Source organism: Cervus elaphus, chromosome 7 (assembly GCF_910594005.1).
Source record: "Cervus elaphus chromosome 7, mCerEla1.1, whole genome shotgun sequence".
In the NCBI taxonomy this organism is placed as follows: domain Eukaryota; kingdom Metazoa; phylum Chordata; class Mammalia; order Artiodactyla; family Cervidae; genus Cervus; species Cervus elaphus.
The window spans coordinates 17,127,425-17,149,693 of record NC_057821.1 but is presented as its reverse complement, the minus strand read 5'-3'; the positions used below and the strand labels follow the sequence as shown (position 1 = coordinate 17,149,693).

The 22,269-nt window shown below is 43.5% G+C and overlaps 1 protein-coding gene across 15 annotated transcripts in view; it reads left to right on the top strand.

Annotated features, from left to right (window-relative positions):
* TRERF1 (transcriptional regulating factor 1) overlaps positions 1-22,269 on the top strand; it is a 206,674-nt gene that overhangs the window by 81,793 nt on the left and 102,612 nt on the right. For 12 of the 15 annotated variants that reach the window (XM_043907464.1, XM_043907465.1, XM_043907475.1 and 9 more), the window contains exon 3: positions 3,020-3,102. The exons of the other annotated variants lie outside the window; for them this stretch is intronic. The gene's annotated coding sequence lies outside the window, so the exon portion shown is untranslated. The remainder of the gene's footprint in view (positions 1-3,019; positions 3,103-22,269) is intronic. 15 annotated transcript variants of the gene reach the window in all.

The window sequence follows — 22,269 nt, the reverse complement described above, 5'->3', positions numbered from 1 at the left end:
GGATGCTGGGAGGTCAGTTAGAAGACGTTTATTATATTAAATTTAAGGGATGAAATGTTGAGGCCTTGGACCAGGGTGGTGGCATGAATATAGACAAGGAGAAAGAGAGATGGAAGATTTCAGACCCCAACTGGGATTTGACTTGCTGCCTGTGAGACCTTGAGCAGGTGACTTCATTTCTTGAAGCTCAGTTTCATCATGTATGAGCAGACGTTCAGAACACTGCATGGGACTAGTGTGTGAGGGTTTTAACTTGGGTCGCACCCAGCAGGACTGGTGACTGACAGGGAGGGATCAGGGGAGCGGAGAATGAGGACTGAAAGGGTTGAATGCGGGGGTCTGGGAGAGTGATGCAGACCAGACAGAAAGGGGTGGCGCTGTGTGGGGTCCCAGCATTCTTCAGTTGGAAGAAGGCCCTTCTCCTAAACCCAGGTCGCCACGGGCCTGTCCCAGAAACCCACAGCCACATGGACTGTGTGTGTCTGAGCCCACGGCCTCTCGTTTCAGCTGCACCCTCAGTGATGCTGGCCTGTGACCTGCTCTCTCTCCCGTCAGGGTCGGCACTGGGTGATGTGAGGGAGACCTGTGGGGGTGCTGGGTTTCAGGGCTGTCCTGAGAGACATTCCCCGCCGTCCCCACTCCCTCCAGTCCCCTCCTGTCTGTCCTTGGTCGCTCAGGAGACAACCGGCCTTCGGTGATTTCAACCCCTCGCCCAGCAGCAAGCCCACTCAGGTTCTCACCTTCCCCGTGGTGCCATGATCTCCATCTGGGCTCATCCCTTCCACTCAGAGGAGGACACGCCCCTCTTCCTCCTGGCCAGAGAGAACCTTCTTCCTGCACCCGGGGACTCACTCCTGCAGTTCCTGGGACCTCACCCCCTCCAGTCATGCTGCTGGAGTCTTTCCTCAAACCTTCACCCCCCTCTTTGTCTCCTTCCCTCCCTCCTTCCTTCCTGTGCTTTCCCAGACGGAGAGAACCTGCCCTTGGGTTTTGGTCCTATACTGAGGCAGCCCGCTCAGGCCGGCTTCTGCCCTTGGCAAGGGAGGATGCGGTGGGTTTGCTGCACGGGGCTCCTGCTTCCACATGAACTGCTCTCCCCACGTCACCTGTGGTCTCCATGTTACCACACCCAACAGACGCTTCGGTCCTTATCTTTCTGGAGCCTTTGCTACTTCTGATACTGTGGACAACTTCCTCCTTCTTGCAACTCTCATTTCTCTTGGCTTCTTTTATTCTGCAAATAAATCTCTCAGCCACTATTTCTTGAGCATATCCTATGTGCTGGTCTCTGGGGCATACCATAATACCATGTCCCTGCTTTCAGGGAGTTTCTAATCTAGTGTGAGGGGAGATGGATAAAAATATAAATAAAAGTCAGATGGTGATGAGCGTAACAAGGAAGAATACAACAGGGAAGGGGGATGGGTGCTGGGGTTGTTAGGAGGGTCTGAGAAGGTGACATTATCGTGGAAACCTGAAGGAAGTGAAGGATGCCTGGAGGAAGAGTGTTCCAGGCAGGGGACAAGCACATGCAAAGGCCCTGGGGTGGGAGCCTGCTTGGGATGTTAGAGGAGGCCATTGTGTTTGGATGAAACTGAAGAAGGGCAGTGTAGAAGGGTTCAGGGAAGAGGCTGGGTCAGCTCATGTGAGTCCTGTGGGACATTTCAAAGACTTTGCCTTTTACTTTGAGAGAGATGAGACACTCCAGGAATGTTTGGGGCTTCCCAGCTGGTGCTAGTGGCAAAGAACCCGCTTGCTAATACAGGAGACATAAGAGACGTGGGTTCCATCCCTGGGTCGGAAAGATCCTCCGGAGGAGGGCATGACAACCCACTCCAGTATTCTTCCCTGGAGAATCACAAGGACAGAGGAGGCTAGCAGGCTACAGTCCATGGGGTCGCAAAGAGTCGGACACGACTGAAGTGACTCAGCACACACACGGGAATGTTTTGAGCAGAAGAGTGACTTTTAAATGATCACTTAGGAGGTTGTGGGGAGCCTAGTGTATTAGTCTGCTAGTATTCCAATAACAAGAGTACCACAAACTGGGTGGCTTAAACAGCAGGAATTTATAGTCTCATTGTTCTGAGGCCAGAAGTCCGAGAACAAGACGTCTGCAGGGCAGCGCTGCCTCGAAGGTCTCTAGGGAAGGACATGTTCCAGGCCTCTCTCCTAGCTTCTGGTAATTTCCTGGTTCGTGGCAGTGACTCCAGTCTTCACATGGTGCGGTCACTGTGTAGGTGTCTGTGTCCAAGTTTCCCCTTTTTGTAAAGACAACAGTCATATTGGATGAGGGACTCACCCTGCTCAGGGTTGGAGGAGGAAAAAGCAACCCACTCCAGTGTCCTTGCCTGGAGAATCTCATGGACAGAGGAGCCTGCAGTCCATGGGGTCGCAGAGAGTCAGGCACGACTGAGCACCTAGCACATTGCTCAGTGTATGATGGATGACCTCAGCTTAACAGCTTATGACATTTGGCTTCAACCCTATTCCAGATAAGGTCACGTCCTGAGGTCCTGGACTTAGGGCTTTCATGTAAGAATTGTGGGGAGACACAGCTCAACCCGTAACACAATTCAACCCACAATATATGGATTATAGACGGGCAAGGGTGGAAGTATGGAGACCAGCTAGGAGGTTAGAGCGATATGCTAATAAGAGAAGCTTTTTGGACCAAAGTGGTAGCTGTGGAGGTGGTGAGAGTCTGCATGTATTTTGCAGACAAAGCTGACATCATTTGCTGACGGGTTGGACATAGAGTGTAAGGGAAAGCGGGGAGTCACAGTGACTCCTGGGTTTGGGACCTGAGTGACTAGAAGTTTAGAGTTGAGTGTCTTCCTTTCTTAAATCCTCTCTACCCCCAGGAACCCTAGAAGGGCCTCTTACTGGGCAGTCCTTCCACTGCTGGGTTCTTCAGGGCTCCATCCTTAGCTGCTTCTTCAGTCCCTCCTGGTTGATATGATCTGTCCCCATGGTGAAGCCAGATATCCTGAATGTGCTTTCTGGGTCACCCCTACAGGCCCTGGCTCTGGAGGATGCTGAAGGAGGAAGACACAGAAGCAGGACGACCCTGAGAGATTAAGCCTCTTAATCGTGAGAAAGGTAGCTTCTCTGACATCCTGGGTGTTTGAATGCTCGTTTCTCTGATGCTTGTGGTGTGGACAATGCCCCACGGAGGGGAGGTCAGCTGCACTGGGCCTGGACACCCACGTGTGTGTGTGCATTCCAGGCAGATTCTTTACCTCCTGCGCCACTAGGGAAGCCCCCTCGGGGGTGGATATCCAGGCACAAATGGAAAATACCTGATCGCTCTTAATATATTCTCATTTGGAATATATTAAAAGGGATGTTTCTACTTTAGAACCCAAATAGGGCTTTTTGTTGATTTGAGTGAGTGAAACTTTGCATTATTGGGTCAGCTACATGGAACTGATTGTTGGCTGTGGGGGCTGGAAGGAGCCCAGAAACCCTCGAGTCAAACTCTACCCCTTTTAGAGTTGAAAAGACACTGGGAGATCAAGTGACTTGCTCATGGCCACTCATTAGTTCATGAAAGTGTTTCTTCTAAGTCCGTGATATTTTCTCAAGAAAAGCAACACAAAGGCACTGGAAACAGGGAAAAGTGCTAGGAATCTGAGCAAGTGCTAGGAAAAAGCTGTGGATGAGTGCTTATTTTCCATTTCTCAGTTTGGATTCCTTGGGGTTGTGAATGTCATAAAACGGAACTCAAAGGGCTCCCATGGCACAGGGAATTAATTAAGTGACTTGTACCAGCAAAATGCAGAGATGGGATCGACTACAGGGTACATGTTTGATAGCAGCTCAGCTTGTCATCAGCAGTCCAGTTTCTTCCCTTCTCTCTGCTGCTCTTCCATGGTGTCAGTCTGTCCTAGGGCTTGCTTTTCTCCTGGAGGCAAAATGGCCACAGAAGTTTCTGAGCTTATTGTTGCATTCCCCTCCAGCCAGAAGGAAAGAAGCATCCTTTCCAGTAACTCAAAAGTATCTTTTCTAGAAGTCCCTCCCCAGAAAGCCAGCCTTGGCATTTCATTGGCCTGAACTGAGTCATATGTTCATTCCTTAGCCAATCACAGTGGCTAGGTGAGCACCGCCTGTTGATTGACAGGGATGGGAGATATTTCCTAATTGGCCTATCCCTACCCTGGGTGATATGTCAACTTTCCTCAAAGCACCTGGGTTGGGGAAAGTACAGGTCTGGATATTGTTGGGGGAGGAGGGAAATGGACATGGGGAGAGTGACAATGACATCTATTATATTGTATAATCTAACTAATTAGCTACTAATTGTTGGGGTAACAGAGAGAGGAAACCCACTCTTAGATAATGGAAGACTGAATTTTTAAAGTGTTTAACATAGCATAGTTTCAGACAGAACCTTCCCAAACAGTTCCTGTTGGAAGTCTTGCAATTAGCATCTGCTTTTCTGTATGTATTAGAACATAAGACCTTCTAGGAGGTTAACTATGCCTTGTACAATGCTGTTTTATTTCTAATATGCTTATTCAACCTTTTTATAGCCAGAATAAACACTCCCCTCAAATTCTGAGTTAGTGGAGATTAAGTTACAGTAATGAAGTTGCTCTTCTATAACCTCATCTATAAGATGGGACTAAGAAAAGCACCTTCTTTGTAGGTTTGTTATTAGGATTAACAGGTAATCCAAGCAAAGTGCCCAGTGGCTAGCCCAATAAATGTTATCTCTATTAGCTTCATATAACTCAAAATATTGTCATATTTACTTGTTTATATGCATGTTTAAGCTAGGAAACTAACTGTTTACAACAAATATATGTCACTGATTAGCTCAGTTAGAAACAAGATAAGTGAAGGTATTAAAATATTTAGTGTTTATGGATTTTTTTAACTTTTTTTTAGAATTAATTTTGGGCGGAAGAATTAAATAAAGAAAAATTTAAGTAGCACATGGTTAAATTAAAGGTAGCTCAGTTGGTAAAGAATCCACCTGCAATGCAGGAGACCTCACTTCGATTTCTAGGTCGGGATGACCCGCCGGAGAAAGGATAGGCTACCCACTCCAGTATCTCTGGGCTTCCCTTGTGGCTCAGTTGGTAAAGAATCCGTCTGCAATGTGGGAGCTCTGGTTTCAATCCCTGGGTTGGGAAGATCCCCTGGAGAAGGAAAAGGCTACCTACTCCAATATTCTGGCCTGGAGGATTCCATGGACTGTATAGTCCATGGGGTCACAAGGAGTTGGACATGACTGAGTGACCTTCACTTTCACTTTCATAATCCCTGGAAAATAGGAAATTTTAACTTTACATATTAATGTATTCTTGGCTGAAAAAAAATCTTTTAAGTAGCTGAGAGCCTGTTATGACCTGTTATGATTTTCTTGCCACCGTTCTCTGTTTGGAGGTTCTGGAGGGGCAGGTGACCCTCCTCAGCTTTGACTTCACATAGTTGAGCTTTTCTGGGTGGATAGGATGGACTTTAGGATCGTCTGGATTGGGTGAGATGCTGCAGTAGACAGAAGCTAGCCTTGGGCTTTTATTTCAGTGGAATTTTATCTAATAGAATGCTGTGGATTGTTCTTGAGAGCCTTGGGTGCCGTCAGGCTGACCTCAGAATTCTAGGAGCTGAAGGGTCTTGGTTTGGGGTTCCCAGATCAGTGGTGGGAAGAACACAAGTTGGCACAGCACCCTGAAATTGGTTTCTGAAATGGGAGGTGATAACTGTGAGGATGCAGGATGGATAGGGTGCAGTGAGGGGCTTGTGGATGGAGGGAAAAGTTCCAGAGCGACCAGGAACTTAACAGACCACAAATTTATAAACCATAAAAATTTCATTCCCCTCCCCACTGAATACTGACTTAAATTTTCTGTAGGTTGTTTGTTGCCCCCAAGACTGGCTGGTCACCATGGTGATAAAGTAGATGAGAACTAGTGATAACTGAACGACTGACCTTAAATTCCTTGGTTTGGAGGATGCTGTAGAGAAGTGATCCTCAAATGTACAATAGATCACCTGGACCAAGAAACTACAAAAAAGAATTGAGGGGATTAGCTTAAAGCTACCTTTTTTTTTTTAATTTCACCAAGGAAGGACAATTTCATAAAAGAAAGGACCATCTTGTCGCTAAAATAGTAGGAAAGAGATAGTTTAAGGAGTAGAATCTTTATATTGAAAACATTCAGCTTTGGGAATGATTATTGCACTCTTCTTATTTTTCTGGCAACACCTGTGCAAACAGTGTTAAAGGTGGCTGCTTCCTTGCAACTGTGACTAACAGGTGTTGGGGATATATGGAGTTACTATGCAACTGTACAGAGAAAAATCATAGTTTTAGGAAGCTTCTCATGGAGCCTAGGCATTCGCTGACGTCGTGTCTTTATTTGATTTAAAGGGACAGGAGAAATTCACTTAAACACAAGTCTTGATAAGCCCAACTCATTTTCTAAAAGAAGAGGAACTGTTTACTCTCAAGTCATTAACTTAGAATTGTTAGTTTAATTTTCCACTGATAGGAAGAAGATCTTGCAATAAATAAATAGTTCAAATGAAAAGGCATGTCAGTAGTTTTCTCCCTTTCCACCATTTATCCCTGAAAATGGCAAATTTGTTCAGTTTCCTTTGGCTTTCAGTGGTGTGCTGTGTTTCTGTGTGTGTGTAGGCCCTGGCTCACACACACACACACACGCACACACACACACACACACACACAAAACTTAGCTTGGTCTGGAAGGCCCCAGAAAGGAAAGGGTACTTTTGAGAAAAGCAGTGTGCCCACCAGTCAGTTGCTAGTAAGTGTTAGTACTTGTATCAGCAATTACATCTTGGAGCTATCAAAAGAGGGTGACTTTTTAAGATGCCTTTGAAGTCATTAAAAAGTAAAAAACAAGACTTCCCTGGTAGCTCAGGCTGTAAAAAGTAAAAAACACCAAACATGCACCCAACCGCCCCTAGCATCCAAAACAGCAATAAAACGTTTCTCATTCTGCTTTGCCTGCATGACTTTGCCACAAATATGTTTTGCCTTCTAGCCCAGGATTAAGCTTCTGTGTGGGGCCATGACTGGTACGAGGGGAGAAAAAGATTGCTCGCTGTGTCTGTGTGAAACCCTGAATGCAATCATGGAATCTTAGCGCCAAAAAGGGTTGTGAGGTTTCTGCCATCCTGCCAGGCTATCCTGACACTCATCACCTTGACTGACAAAAGGGCACCTAATCCTACCGTTTCGTGGATCTCTAATGTTTCGTGGATCCTCTGTAAAATTAAAATGTGTCTTCCTCAAGAAAAAGCAGGGCTGCCGGGGTGGCACTAGTGGTAAAAGTGCATGCACGTGTGCTAAACCACTTCAGTCGTGTCCCACTCTTTGCGACGCTATGGACTGTAGTCCACCAGGCTCCTCTGCCCATGGGGGTTCTCCAGGCAAGAATACTGGAGTGGGTTGCCATGTCCTCCACCAGGGGATCTTCCCGACCAAGGGGTCGAACCCATGTATCTTGGGGCTCCTGCATTGCAGGTGGATTCTTTACAGCTGAGCCACGTGGGAAGCCCAGTGGTAAAAGTACCCTCCTGCTGATGCAGGAGACTTAAAAGATGCTAGTTTGGTCCCTGGGTTGGGATCAAAGCAGACCATTCTGAGCAGACACTCAGGTCTGCAGTGATTGCCCTGTTCACTGCCTCACTCCTGGGTACAGTGTCACTGGAGTCCTATTTGTACTGTCCTATATGCTCATATGGCACCGTCCTTGCGTGGTCTAGTAGACGCTCGGTCTTAACTGGTTCAGACTCCGTGCCGCTTGTTTCCCCTAAGGTGAATCTGTCCAGCAGGCCATGCCGTCTGCAGAGCTGCAGCTGGCTGTGCTTCTGGGCCGACATGGCCACAACCCTCTTGTCGTAGTTGGCCTGGGCTGCCATGGTACCAAAATATCATAGATTGGGTGGCTTAAATAATATAAATTTCTTTCTCACAGTGTGGAGGCTAGGAAGTCCAAGATCAAGGTGCTGGCAAGGTAGGTTTCATTCTGAGACCTCTTCTCTTGACTTCTAGGTGGCCGCCGCCTTGCGTGCTCACATGACCTCTTCTTTGTGGAGAGAGGAAGCTCTGTGTCTCTTCCTCTTCTTCCTTGGCTTTTTTTAAAAGAAAATTTTTTTGTTTGATGTGGGCCATTTTTAAAAGTCTTTACTGAATATGTTACAATATGGCTTGTTTTAAGTGTTGCTGTTTTTGGCCACTAGGCGTGTGGAATCTTTTGGTCCCTGACTAGGGACCAAACCTGCACCCCCTGCATTGAAAGGTGAAGTCTTTACCACAGAACTACAAAAGAAGCCCCTCTTCTTATAAGGACACTTTTCCTATCATGGGGGCTCCACCCTTGTGGCTCATTTTAACTTAACTGACTCCTGAAGGCCCCATCTCCTGATCCCATCAGACTGGGGGGTAGGGCTTTAACATAAGAATTTGGGGGCGTGGGGACAAACAGCCCATAGCAATGCTCCTGGAAGGTCCAGGAGCCCTGCAGTAAGCAGAGGAAGCCTTAGTTACAAGCTTTCCTTGCGGTGGGAGAGGTGCAGTGTTCCCAAGCTAGAGCAGGTGGTTCTGTGGACAAAAACGTTGGACGACATTTACCACAGAGCTGGAGGGAACCTTCAGGAGCCTGGTGATTTCCTTGTCTTTTCAGAGCTGAGATTTCTTAGTTTCATATGTCAGTGGTAAAGTTGTGGTTGCCAAACTTGGTCAGCCTCAATGAAATCTGGATGATTTAGCATTCAGTATTCCCATGAAGTATTCTATAACTTGGTGGGCCTCTGAAAAAGAGGCTCTTGGAACCAAAGCCTGGGAAAATGGGTTATTTCTTAGCACTTAATCATTTTGGGCATTTCTTCCTGTTTCATGGGAGGAAGAAAAGGCAGTAAATTAAAATAAAACTACTCCCTGTTTCATGAGAGATCAGTATCTTACAGTGTCATTTTAAATGTATGCAAACGTGGTAATGTCCACATGGACATAGATGTGCACACAGGAGCACACATGTCAGGTGGAATATTTTTTCTTGTTTTCTAAATTTTTTTATTGAAGGATAATTGCTTTACAGAATTTTGTGGTTTTCTGTCGTACATCAACAAGAATCAGCCATAGGTACACCCATGTCCCCTCCTTCCCAAACCTCCCATCACCCTCCCACCTTTTAGCCTATCCTTTGAAAATTCTTTTAAACTTTCAAAGAACCAATAATTTCTGTGTTGTATAAAATGTTCCAGGGTTTAGAAGAAAGATGGAAAACTTCCAGATCCTATTTTCAAGCAAACATGACCCTGATAACAGATCTGGCAAGTCCCCAAAGGGAGGCTCTATACCAGTCTTGCTTAGGAATGTGAAGATATGAGATAAAACTCTAGTGAGTAGATTTCAACTCTAGAGCATGTCAGTGTTCTACCATACCCAAGTCAGTTGTAGCCCTGGAATGTAGGAATGGCTTCATATACATTATAGTTTCATTTGATTCACCGAATGGTTTAAGTAAAAATATGTAATAATCTCATTAATATCAAAAGTACATTCAATCAATTCAACTTCTAATTTCAGCAAACCACTTAAAAAGAGGAATGCACTATGTAAGATGACCATTTCTTAATCTGATAAGGAAAATTGAGTTCATAGAGTCCACTGGCTTTATACTTTATTGGGGCCCCAGAAAGGTATCACTGGATATGAACTGAGATCGAAGCAAAAAGCCAATGCAGAAAGTTATAAAAATAGTAAATTTAGAGAATAAATACTGTAAAGAAAATAAAATAATCATTAACTACAGATTAATGATTAATAGTTAACTCTTTAAGAGTTAAAGAGGTTTACTAAAAACCTTATTTCTAAATGGTGAGATTAAATCCATGGCTGATTCATGTCAATGTATGGCAAAAACCACTACAATATTGTAAAGTAATCAGCCTCCAACTAATAAAAATAAATGAAAAAAAAATAAAATAAAAAAGGAAAAAAAAATAAAATTAAGGATTTGGATACTTGTGGAATTGGTTCATGAGTCTAATGCCATTCCTTTCAAAAGTCTCATCAGGATTTTCAAAAATTTCACCAGATGGTTCTAAGTCTATTTGGAAAAATACGTAGATGAGAATCTCCAGGAGAATTATGAAAATGGTTTTGGAGGAAGGGAGTTAGATCTACTGGATATTAAAATATATAGCACTCCCAGATATTAAAATGCATTATGAAGCTTTTGTAATTAAAATACTCTGGTGCTGGAAGAAAAGGGGGAGGCAGGTAAGTGAACTAGGAGAGTTCAAAAATAGACTCTCACAGATATAATTTAATAAATTATAAAGAAGTCATCACAAATCAGTGGGAAAGGGAAAATTATTCAATAAATAATTTTGATGCCTAGTTAGCAATTTGGAAAAAATGGTTTGACTTCATCCAAATGAATTACAGATGGATTAAACAATTAAGTGCAAAATGTAGATGCACAGGAAATCAATAGAATTGAATATTGCTTAGAAACAAAAGAAAAACACTAAAAAGGGAAAAGAATAGTCCATCAAGCTACAGGATAATCAAAGTTTTCTTCATGTAAAAAGCCAACGAGGAAACAATAGCCCGGGAAAAATAACTAACAGAAATTACTCTTTATTATTTTGCTCAACAAATTAAAAAGGAAGACACTGAAACCTTGGTAGAGGACTTGAAAAACTAAATAGAACACTAAGCAAATATATGGAAAATGTTCAATTTTGCAATAAGAGATATGTAGATTAAAGCAACAGTAAAGTACTATTTTAACAAATTAGCAAAACAACCCAATTTTTAATGATAACCCCAATTCTGATGTTATTACATTATTATGAAGCCATTTTACAATGTGTTAAAGAACTATATTATTCATTCATACATTTGATCCAGTAATACCACTTCTGTGGACTATCTTTCCACATCCCCCTCCAAAAAAGATAATACAAAATATTTAATATGCTGTTTAGACAGTGATGCTTCCCTGATGCATTATTTACAAAGCAAACACAGACATTCACACAATTAATGTCCAACAGTTGGGTAACTATAAAATTAAATAGTTCTTCTCTCAGCATAATACTCTACTATAATGAATAATTATTTTCAGGATATATAGCATTGTGACAAGATATTTACAATATAATTTTATGTGCAGAAATTGCAGTATAAACTGTGGCATAGTCTTGCCGTGGAATATAGCTATATCAGCTGTGCTGTTAAAATGAATGAACCGTAGCTGCTATGACAACACAGAAGGATCTCAGGAATATAACATTAAATAAAAAAGCAAGTTGCACAATAGCTGCAATGTGATTCCAATTACAGAAGGTTTAGATGCACGCAAAACCAATGATATAGTACTTAGACATCCACATGCATGTGACAAGACCTGTAAGACCAAGTGAGTGTAAACAGAGATTTAGGATAGTGATGGGGGGCAAGGCTAGGATGAAGGAGCAGCCCATAGAGGTGAGCTAGGGGCGTAGTAAAATTCTCTTCCTCATGCTGGTCTGTGGACACACCTGCATTTATTATTCCTATTTTTTATACCCTTAGTATAAACTGCAGATATTTTAAATGCATTTAATGTTAACTAAAGGAATATTAAAACCAGTATTCACTGATTACAATTAGGTACAAAATGTGTATCCCTAATAATGATGGTGGGCTTCCCAGGCAGCTTAGTGGTAAAGAATCCACCTGCCAAGCAGGAGACTTGGGTTCTATCCCTGGGTCGGGAAGATCCCCTGGAGAAAGAAATGGCAACCCACTCCAGTATTCTTGCCTGGGAAATCCCATGGACAGAGGAGCCTGGCGGCCTGCAGTCCAAGGGGTGGCAAAACAGTTGGTCACAACTTAGTGACTAAACAACAATAAAGGTGGTATGGAGTGTATAGGTAACAGTGAGTGTTTCCTTCATTCATTTTCTCTCATTTTCGCATTTTCAATTGTGTGCTTACATTATTTTTAAAAAAAGAAAGGAAAATTGAAGACAAATGCAGTTGTAGGATGACGTAAGCTTCCTCCATTGGAGGGTGTACCATTGCTCAGAGGGTGATGGACTAACTCATAGCTCTGAGGCAGAAGGGGAGATGGATTTCAACTGTAAAAGGAAAGTGTTTGAACATAGATCAGTCCATCAATAGTTACTGAGCATCTTTCCTGTAAGACAGCATTGGCTTTGCCTGCCTTCCAAAAAAATTTTGGACACTGAGTTTTGATGAATTGCTGAAATGGGTGAATTAGAAAGGCTGGTGTTTCTTTGAATTCCTTAAAAAAAATTTTTTTTAGCTTCATTGTTTTGTCTGGTTATAAAAATAATGCAGTTGATTTTAAATAGTCTTACAAAAAATATAATAGAACCTGAAGTAGATTAGACATTAAAACTATATCTCAGTTGAAATGAAATACAGGAAATAGAGAAACCTGTTAAAAGACACCACAGGGATTTGATCAGGAAATTCTTAGGAGCTAAGACCCATATTTTCTCAGTAAATAGAATGGCATGGAAAAGGATGGGCGGCACTATGTAATAAATTTTAAAAGAGTCAAAAGACATCACCCAGATACAAAGGTTAATCTTGTTTGGATCTTGATTTAAATAAACCAACTGTAAAAAAGCATTTATGAGATAACTGAAGAAATTGGGACACTGACTGGATATTTGATATAAGAAATTATTAATTTTTAGGTGTGATATTGTTATTATATTTTAAAAATACATGGTAAAGTTTTTGACAAATGAAATATTGGATATTTACCTTAAAATAATACAGTGGAGAGTTTGAGTATGTTAACTATAAAAAGTCCTTATGTCTCATGTATATTCATCCAGGATGTACCTTAAAATCATCCAGCGACAGGGGACATCTAGAGGTATGGATGAAGTATTATTCAGTTCAGTTCAGTTCAATCGCTCAGTCGTGTCTGACTCTTTGCGACCCCATGAATCGCAGCACGCCAGGCCTCCCTGTCCATCATCAACTCCCGGAGTTTACTCAAACTCATGTCCATCGAGTCGGTGATGCCATCCAGCCATCTCATCCTCTGTCGTCCCCTTCTCCTCCTGCCCCCAGTCCCTCCCAGCATCAGGGTCTTTTCCAGTGAGTCAACTCTTCGCATGAGGTGGCCAAAGTACTGGAGTTTCAGCTTCAGCATCAGTCCTTCCAATGAACACCCAGGACTGATCTCCTTTAGGATGGACTGGTTGGATCTCCTTGCAGTCCAAGGGACTCTCAAGAGTCTTCTCCAACACCATAGTTCAAAAGCATCAATTTTTCGGCGCTCAGCTTTCTTCACAGTCCAACTCTCACATCCATACGTGACCACTGGAAAAACCATAGCCTTGACTTTTGTTGGCAAAGAAATGTCTCTGCTTTTTAATATGCTGTCTAGGTTGGTCATAACTTTCCTTCCAAGGAGTCTTTTAACTTCATGGCTGCAATCACCATCTGCAGTGATTTTGGAGTCCCAAAAAATAAAGTCTGACACTGTTTCCACTATTTCCCCATCTATTTGCCATGAAGTGATGGGACCGGATGCCATGATCTTAGTTTTCTGAATGTTGAGCTTTAAGCCAACTTTTTCACTCTCCTCTTTCACTTTCATCAAGAGGCTTTTTAGTTCCTCTTCACTTTCTGCCATAAGGGTGGTGTCATCTGCATATCTGAGGTTATTGATATTTCTCCCGGCAATCTTGATTCCAGCTTGTGCTTCTTCCAGCCCAGCGTTTCTCATGAGGTACTCTGCATGTAAGTTAAATAAGCAGGGTGACAATATACAGCCTTGATGTACTCCTTTTCCTATTTGGAACCAGTCTGTTGTCCATGTCCAGCTCTAACTGTTGCTTCCTGACCTGCATACAGGTTTCTCAAGAGGCAGGTCAGGTGGGCTGGTATTCCCATCTCTTTAAGAATTTTCCACAGTTTATTGTGATCCACACAGTCAAAGGCTTTGGCATAGTCAATAAAGCCAAAATAGATGTTTTTCTGGAACTCTCTTGCTTTTTCAGCTATGTATAATAATAGGAGCTGGGCCTTGGGTAAATATATTCTTGCTACTTTTGTGTATGTTTATTATTTTCTATAATAAAACATAAAAATAAACATAGTTAAGTATAGAGAAGGAAGTGAAGGTTACCCATAATCCTACCCCGGGAGAGAACTACATTTTGATAAAAATCTCGCTGTAGTTTTTCTGTATGCACTTATAAGTTTCTATGCATATACACTTTTAAACAATTTAGAAAGTATACTAAATGTATTGTTTTGTATTCTGCTTTTTTATATTGTGGTCACTGTTGTGCACATTTAGGTCTTCATCATAATTTAAAATTATGGCTATTTATTATTCCAATATGTGAATACACACACACATGCCATAGTTTATATGTCTAACAAGTACTGTACAGATGAGTATCTAAGCTGTTTCATTTTTTTTCACTATTCGAACAATTCTGCATACTTGCGTATTTCTTTTGACAACTACATAGGTCAAAGACATTTTTAAAAGCTTTTCTTTCCTATCATGCCAAACTATTGAAGATATGATACTATTTTGAACTCCCTCCATTTTATCATAACCTCAGCCACATTAGGTGCTATATTCACAATTTTGTAAATGTTTGCCAATCTGATAAAAGGATAAAGATTATCTTATTTTAATTTGCATTTATTTTATTATTAATGAATTTTCATAAGGTATGTTAGTATTTTCTATTTTGTGACTAGGTGTTTATATCTTTTCCCCCAATGATTGTATTTGTCCCTACTTATTGTTTCCCAAGTGGTCTTTACATATTAATAGTTACAAATATTTCATATATTATATAAATTGAAATATTTTCTAGTTTGTTGTCATTTAACTTTGGGTCATTTTTGAACAATCATTTGTCTGGAATTGCTTTAGTTGATTTTTAAATGTTATACATCTGGGGTTTTTTTTTTGAGTCTTTGTAACTTTCTAAGTTTTAATTTTTATTACCTTAATAAGTACTTTATTAAGAGATTTCATTACATAGCATGCCCTCTAAAGTTTGCTTTTTTATTTTAATATCCTTATTGGTTATCAAATAAGACATATTTGTGGTGGAAAGAATACACTTGAAAATTTACCTTATACTTTATGATAAAGTGCATCAGATAAAATTTGGTAATTTACCTCTCAGTAGTTTTTCTATATGTGTGTATTAGTTAGAGTAACACTTGCTGAAGACACAAAACCCCAATTATAACTTCACACAGTAGAGGTTTCTTACTCAGTCCAGCATAGACACTTTTGATTGGTGGTCAGCCCTCCAATGACCAGTTGGGAGGTCCAGACTACTTCCATCTTATGACTCTTTCATTTGCTAGGGCTTTGGGGTCTCTGCCTCTATTGAGTTAGCCAAAAAGTTCATCTGGGTTTCCTGTAACATCTTGTATAGTTGGCAGATGAAAGAAAACTCGCCCCCTTGGCCTGGAAGTGAGCCACCTGGCCTCACTGCTGCTGCTTTTCCATTAGTGGGAGTAGTCACTTGGGGCCATCTAGATACAAGGGATGCTGGGAAATGAAGTCCCTGGCTGGGCAGCGGTTTTCCAGTGAAAACCTTACAGTCTGGAAAGAGGAATATGAATATTTGTTGGACTTTTAGCTGAATCTGCCACCATTTATTGCATTTATAATGCAATGCATATTGCATTTATAATGCATATAAATATATACTCTATAAGTAGGTGTGCTCAATCGTGTCTGACTCTGCCTGTAGCCCGCCAGGATTCTCTGTCCATGGAATTTTCTTGCTGGAGCAGGTTGCCATTTCCTTCTCCAGGGGATCTCCCCAACCAAGGGATCGAACCTGCGTCTCTTACGTGTCCTGCATTGGCAGGCAGCTTCTTTACCGCTAGTGCCACTGGGAAGACTGTATAGATATAAATATGTATTACATTTATAATGCATATAAAGTGTATGATATATATTTTCTTTACAAAATGGAATTTTCCTACTAAGTGTTGAATTTTAGCATCATTTTGTGGGCATTTCCCTGTGTCTTTAAATCTTTTTCAAAAGCATGAGTTTTAATATCTACATGGTGTTCCTTGTATTTCATTTTACCATTTTTCTATTATAGTACAGTTAGGTTTTTCTAGATTTTTATTATTGTGATTAGTGCTGCCATAGCTGTCCTTGTGCATAAATTTTTGAGCATTCCTCTGATCATTTCCTCGGGGAAAATTCTTGCTTAGTATTAAGGCTGGTGATACATATTACCAGATGGCCCTTCAGAAATTGGACTAATTTACGCTGTCATCAGTGGTGTTTAAGGATTCTTATTTCAGAGCACCCTTGACTGTTCTGGGCATTATAGTTGTTTTGGTTTTTGTCAATTTGTTGAAAACAGTTTTGCATTGTTGAATTTCAAAGCTTTGCTTAGTAATGGGTTTGAACATTTTTTTGTGTGGTCATTGATAATCTGTGTGTGTGTGAATTGCCTCTTTGCATCCTTTCTCATTTTTATTGTGCAGTGTTCCATCTTTTTTCAACCACTGATAAGAGATTTTTATGCAGTGTGTGTATTGACTTGTCATATGTTACAAATGCATGTATGCATGCTAAGTTGCTTCCGTTGTGTATGACTCTTTGTGACCCCGTGAACTGTAGCCCGCCAGGCTCCTTTGTCCATGGGATTTCCAAGGTAAGAATACTAGAGTGGGTTGCCATTTCCTCCTCCGGGGATCTTCCCGACCCAGCGATCAAACTCGTCTCCTGCTTGGCAGGCAGATTCTTTACTGCTGAGCCACCTGAGAAGCCCATGTTACAAATATTTTTTATCTAACTTCTCCTTGCCTTGATTTTCCTTTGCAACCTAATTTTTTTAGATTAAACTCAACAGTTTAGTAAAACAGTGTGATATCACACCCGCTGAATCTTCCCAGTTAGCAGTACTCCTGAGGTTAAAACCATTTAAAAAAGCAAAGCAGATTCTTTTTTTCTAATCCATCATATGGTTTGAATGTTTTTAATGTGAACTTTAGTTATCTGGGAGTGAGGGGGTTTCATCAAGAAAATGGACTTCCCCAGAAGGATTTGGGGTGCTGCAGATGGTAAGACCTTCTTTATCTTCCCAGGATACTTAGGAGAGGCAGGAAGATAGGTGATATCTAACGACCCCATGGTTTTAGCTGAGTGAGTAGCAGCAGAGGCCCTCTGGCTATTTTTCTTGTTAGATCTTATTAAAAACACATGTAGTAGCATGGCAGGGACCAAACCAGGGATCAGGGAGCTGAGTTGTAGTCCCAGCTCTGCCACTCACTCACTGCGACCCCATGCAAGTTTCTTGTCCGACCAATGCCTCAGTTTACTCCTCTGCATAATGCTTGGGGTTGTTTCTTTTTTTTTGGGGGGGGGGTGTTTCTTTAAGTATTCATTCATTCATTCATTTATTTGGCTGCATCGAGTCTTGGTTGTGGCACACAGCATCTTCGTTGCATCATGCTGCATCTTGCATTGTGGAGCACGGACTCTCTGGTTGCGGCTCTTGGGCTTAGTTGCTCTGTGGCATGTGGGATCCTAGTGCCCCCATGAGGGACTGAACCTCTGTCCCCTGCATTGCGAGGCAGCTTCTTAACCACTAGACCACCAGGGAAGTTCCCAAGGGATTGTCTTTAAGTGGTGTGTTGGGCACACGAATTCCAGGGCTATGCTGCAGACTTCCCCACATGTCCTCTTCCACATTCACTACCTACTCTGACCTGTGTTAGGTGAGTGGGTGGGAAGCTGGGAGAAGATTACTATCTTTTGGTCCCCTGAGTGATTTATGAAAGAAATCAATCCAGTATATATCTGTCCCAGATATAATGTGATCTAAATGTGATATTCACCTAATAAGATTAGATGAATCTAATGTGGTTTTCCTCTAAAACACAAATACCGTGCCACTTTTAATTGTAGTAGCCAAATTAAATTACTCATCCCAAATTAGATTTCCAGCAAACTTGATTTGAACATGAGCTCAGTACTGCAGGCCCTACGTAATCTTTTAAGATATAAAATAAATCAGTGGGATACCCGTATTGTTCCTCTGGGCTCTTCAGTGGTGACCATAAAAGAGAATAAGAAAATGTCTGGAGGAAACCTGCAAAAATAGAACCGAGACAAAAACTCTGATTCTTCAGCTTATCAGGGAGGGTTTTGCCCCCTGCCATCTCTTCCATCACTAGGACTCTCCCTGGTCTTGAAGGACAGGAAGCAGATAAAGGCAGGCCCAAGCAATCACTGAAGACTTACTGCTTACTTATTGCCTTTTTTTGTTTGTTTGTTCCTTGAATGACCACCCCCCCCAGGAGGGCCATAGGTAGGAAGTGATTGGGTAGAATGTGGATTTGCTGAGAGACTAGAGAGGTTTATAGCAGTGATGAGCCATGTTTTCTCTCCTTTTATGTCAGTTAGGTGACAGATGAACTAAAAACCAACCTGGACTGGCTTAAGGAAAAATAGGAAACATGTTGGCGTATGTGATGGAGAAGTCCAGGAGTAGATCCTGGCATCAGGTGAGGCTTTATCGAGCTTCCTGTGAGGTGCCTGAGACCCAGTTTCTCTCCTTTATTGTGGGCTCCTTTTTCAGGCAAAGCTTCCCCTTCTGCCCCCAAGATGGCCGCCCAGGCTTCTCTTTCTTTGTTTTCTGTCAGTGGGAGAAGACGACGATGACTTTCCTGTTGGGCTGGCCAAAGGCTTGTAATTGAGTCTAGTTGCCCCTGGTCAGCTCAACTTGGAGCCTCTGCTTTTCTGAACCAGAACTGTATGGATGGGATGGGATGAATTGACCACCTGGGGGACTCAGGGGACTGCTGAGAAAGGGGGTAAGTCTTCAGTGATTGCCCGGCCTGCCTTCATCTGCTTCCTGTCCTTCAAGACCAGGGAGAGTCCTAGTGATGGCAGAGATGGCAGGAGGCAAAACCCTCCATGATAAGCTGAAGAATCAGAGTTTTTGTGTCAGTTCTATTTTTGCAGGTTTCCTCCAGACGTTTTCTTATTCTCTTTTATGGTGGCCACTGAAGAAAGCGAAGCTGGGGGGCACCTCCAAGCCCCATGACACTCTAAACAGATCCTTCTGCTTGCCCAGCACTCAGGCTTAGATTTTCTCACTTCAGTAAATGGCCCTGAGAAGTAGGTGGGACATGTGCATAGATGAGGAAGGGAAGTTCATCTGGGATCAACATGCCCAAGGCCTTATCAGGCTAAGTGTCTTGTGTCTTCCGCTTGCTTTCACTGTATCCTTCCTTCTTGCTACCAGTCCTGCCCAGGGGCTCCTCCTGCCCACTCCCCCAGCACCAGCCCAGGATTCTTCATTAAACAGACAGTGAGTCAATAGTTGTTAACTTCTATTGACCGACCAGTATACCGTCAGACCACACGTGGCCTTTTCTGCTCATATAATCTGTGAATGTTGTTATAGCAAACCACCAATGCGGTCGATTCCCAGTTATTAATTGGTAGATTGTCCCTAGTAATTCAGTTTCCCTTTCCCTGAATTACAGAGTTCTTCTAACAGAGAGATGGGGTTTGGATCACTTGAGGATAGACACTCAGAGAAGGGCTAAGGGGTGTGGGGGTGTGTGTGTAGGAGCATGCATACGGATCTGTGTTAGAAAATTATGTTTTGATTCCCTGCCGCCTTAGTCTGGACGACTGAATTAGATTTCATGCCTGCCTTTCCACTTAAATGTAACTTACATTTGTGAAAGTCACCATTGGCAAGATACTCAAACCAAGGACCTGTGATAGGTGTGCTATTTTGAAATATTTTGAGTAACGACTATACACTTGCTTTTTCATTTTGGGAAAAATTGCCAGCGCCCATTTTCTTCTCCCTGCCTGGAAGACCCTCCTCCATCAGGATTTCATCTCAGGTTTTGCTTGTACTTCCTCTGGGAAGTGATGGACTTTCTCCAGCTCTGCATCTCTGTGTGCTGAAGGTCCGATTTCCAGGTTAGCACTTCACCCTGTATCATGCAGTGCACTAATTGTTTCCTGTGTAGTAGAGGTCGTTAGCTCTTTCAGGTCAGTGCTTGGTCTTCCTTCTCCCTTCCTTTTTCCCTTCTGTCCTTCCTGTTTTCTTTCTTTCTTTTCCTTCTCCTTCCCTCCTTCCCTTCCTTCCTCCTCCATAGCACTTACCTCCAGGCTAAAGTGAGGTGCTCTGGTATTTGGTTCAGTAACTGAAGGAGGTGCCCCTGCATCACCATCATTGTCCTTACAGTGGTTTTGTAGTTGTCTGGTAACTTCTCTGTCTTTCTCCAGAGCAGTTCTTGGCATCTGTTATATTAAGTGCTGTGTGATTAAGTGTTGACTAATTGAATCTTTCTCCCCTTCTCTAAACCAGCCCCGCCTTGCCACCCCTCTCCACCCCCCACCACTGAACCATAACTCCACGGTCCCTTACAGTCTCTGCCACACAGTAAGTGCCCAGTAAGACCTTGCTGAGTGAGTGGATTTTACCCTCCTGGGATCTGCTTTGGGGAGAGGCAGATGGGAAGTGAAGCTCTGAAAGGGCAGAGGAGGTGGAGACTGGATGGGGCTGGGCTGAGGATCTGGGTGTGTCAACCCCTCTGCTGCTGCTTTTTTTTTTTTTTAATTATTTATTAGCTTATTTATTTGGCTGCACCGGGTCTAAGTTGAAGCACGCGGGATCTTCAATCTTCATTGCAGCCTGTGGGCTCTTAGTTGAAGTGTGTGAAATCTAGTTCCCTGGCCAGGGATGGATCCCCGGCCTCTTGCCTGGGGAGCACAGAGTCTTAACCACTGGAGCACCAGGGAAGTCCCCCGTCTGCTGCTTATGATGTCCAAGCACAAGAAGCAGCACTTCCCCGAGGGTGGGGTGCTGCGTCCACTCCTGGCTGGGCAGCTGGGGAGCCCAGTGCCTGAGGAACCATTGAGGAAAGGAGAGTGGCTGCGATTCTAGGTTGTATTTTAACAATGCAATAAAGAATTTTCTCTGCTTCCTGAGCCTGTTCAAACATCTGCATGGTTGAGACGAGAGGACTTAGGCCAGAAGGAGGGGCACGTGGTCGCCCCTGTATGCTGACCTTGTCCTTCCCATCGCCCTGCAGGTGTGGGTGGGCAGCGACAGGTCCTTGAGAAGGAGGGGAGAGCTCCCAGGGATGAGCAAACCCCTTAGCATCCCTGAGTGGCTTGCTACCGCTGGGCTGATCCACTCGTCCCAGTTTGCCTGGGGCGATCCTGGTGTTAGTCCTGGAAGTCCTGAGTCCTGGGCCACTTGTCCGTCCCTGGAAAACCAGGACACATGGTCTCTTTGGATGCCACTGGCTCCCATCCCTGACCTGGCCGGCTGTCTTGATTTCTTTTCCCATTACGAAGTCCTTCATCTGGCCTCTTCCCCTCCTCTTTTTATATCTGTCCCCCTCTGCCTAGCTAGCTCTTTCAAGCCAAGCCACGTGCCTTGCCTGCATCTCCATGCTCAGAGGCCTTTCGGACTGTTTCCGAATCACTGTGGGTTGAGCAGCAGTCCCAGATCTGGACAGAACTGCAGGTGCTACCTTGTCCTCCTCTCCAGCTCCATTCGGCTCCAGAAATCAGCTGAGCTGTGAGAATTTCTGTCACTTAGAGGTGAAACTACCCTGGTTTGGGAAGCGAGTGTCTTCTCTGGGGGCGGCTCTCTGCGCACACGCAGTGCTCAGAGTCGCTGGCCGTGCCCCGGAGGTAGGGCAGGAAGGTGGCAGGGCTAGTGGTGGGCATCAAGGCCCACCTTCCTGGGCCGGGCCTCAGCCCTCAGCCCCTCTCTCGTGGGCACCTCGGCCATGGCTCTCAGCAAGGCCTGGGCCTACCCTGCCCGCTTCCCTGACGCCTCCTTGCCCACAGTCACCTGTTGGTTCTCAGAACTCTTACTGAAAGTGAAAGTCGCTCAGCTGTGTCCGACTCTTTGTGACCCCATGGACTGTAGTCCATGGGATTCTCTAGGCCAGAATACTAGAGTGGGTAGCCTTTCCCTTCTCCAGGGGGTCTTCCAAACCCAGGGATCGAACCCAGGTCTCCCGCATCGCAGGAGGATTCTTTACCAACTGAACTATCAGGGAAGAACTCTTACTACTTGGCTAGTAAGTGCTGCCCCGTTAAGTATGACTGTTTTCTTCCATCTATCTCATGTGGCAGCCCTTCCTTGAAGGCACACGTCTCATCTTAGGTCTCCTTTCCTTCCCCCTCACAGCACCTGACCTTGTGCTGGACTCACAGCTGGCCCTCACTTGGCATGTCATTGCTGTTCATGC